A 1,790-nucleotide genomic window follows, 5' to 3' on the forward strand; every position below is an offset into this window, starting at 1 on the left:
TATCTGTATTCAGAATATGGGTCTGATACGGAATATTGGGAGGCCTGGTCAATACCAGCAGGCTTATATCCAACATGAGCTAATGGTAGCAGAAGGAGATACCAGTTTTCATTTCTCATGGGAGGAGCTGCAAACTTTGTCACTTCCTTGCCGTGATTGCCATCCAGAGAGGCCGGTGCGGCTCCCGGCAGTACTACTTGATATTTACGCAAAGGAGTTAAAAACCTATGTTTGCACAAAAACCTGCACACGGATGTTTATAGCTCCTGCATTCATCACTGCCAAAATTTGGAAGCAAATAAGATGTCCTTCAGTAGGTAAACAACTGTAGTTTATTCAGACAATGCAATATTATTTAGTACTAAAAAAAAAAAAAGGAGCTATCGAGTCATGAAAAGACACGAAGGAAGAACCTCGAGTGCACATTACTAAGTGAAAGAAGCCGATCTGAAAAGACTACATACTGTATGGTTCCAACTATATGACATTCTGAAAACAGCAAAACTATGGAGCTGGTGAAAAGCAGTTGCCGGGGGGTAGGGGATGGAAGGGATGAAGAGGGTTGGGAAGACAACCAAACTCCTCTGTGTGAGACCGTGATGGTGGACCCATGTTGTTACACGGTTGTCCAAACCCACAGAAGGACCACACCGGGACTGAACCCTCATGTCACTACGGACTGCGGTGATTGGGATGCGTCAGTGTGAGTTCATCAGTTGTAACAACTGCATCCCTCTGGCGGGGGATGGGGTGATGGAGGAGGCTGAGCATGTAGGGGCCAAGCATATATGGGAACTCTCTGTACTTCCTGTTCAATTCTGCTGTGAATCTAAAATGGCTCTAAAAAAAAATAAGCCACATTAAAAAAAAAAAAAAGAAAGAAAGAAAGAAAAAGTCAACCAAAGCAGCATCAGGGGGAAGGGAGAGGCAGGCAAGCTACATGTGAGGATGAGCTGCCGGGGAGGGAGGGAGGAGGGTTGAGGGTGATTCCCTGCTGGGCCCCAGGCCCTGGGTTGCACGAGGGGACTCACAGAGAATCTGCTGGAGGAGTTGGTCTGCATGGGGGACGGGATCATTTGGGCCTTAGACCCGCTGGCTTTGGGAAGCCTGTGAAACTGCCGGGGCAGGGGGAGGCATCCAGCAGGCATTTAAATTCATGGCTGGAAAGTTCAGAGGTGAGGCGGAGCTCTGGGGGCACCGGCATGTTTAAGCTGCTGGTTTAAGCCTGGAGATGGAGAGACTGCCCAGGACAACAGGCAGAGACAGAAAAGTAGGTCCAGTCTCTGCAAAGGTTATGCATGGCTCCTCACATGCACCCCAGCCGCCCCCTCCTCCGCCCTCTGAAACCCCAAATTGGGCCATCTTACCAATCCCCATCAAAATGTAGGCAACTGGGGCTCCCCCTCTCGGGAGAAGGAACCCTGGTCAGAGACTTCAGGGCCCAAAGGGAGGTGGGGATGAGATCTCTGGAGGCGGCTGGGGGTACAGGGAGGACAAGCAAGAGAGGAAAGAGATGCAGGAGGGAAGGGAAAGAGGGGGTCAGGTGAGAAGGAAGGAGAGGCAAGGTCTGGGGGAGCCAACACAGCAGGAATATTGCTCACTTTTTTCTTTTTTTTTTTTTAAGTTCTGGAAGCCAGCATTTACCTACAGTGGAAAGGTTGCTTCTTACCAGATAGATGGAGGGCCCCTGGGTGGCTCAGCTGGTTGGACTCCCAACTCTTAATTTCAGCTCAGGTCATGATCCCATGGTTTGTGAGTTCAAGCCCCACACCAGGTTCTGTGCCTGCTTG

The sequence above is a fragment of the Crocuta crocuta genome, unplaced genomic scaffold, assembly GCF_008692635.1.
Source record: "Crocuta crocuta isolate KB4526 unplaced genomic scaffold, BGI_CrCroc_1.0 scaffold318, whole genome shotgun sequence".
In the NCBI taxonomy this organism is placed as follows: Eukaryota; Metazoa; Chordata; class Mammalia; order Carnivora; family Hyaenidae; genus Crocuta; species Crocuta crocuta.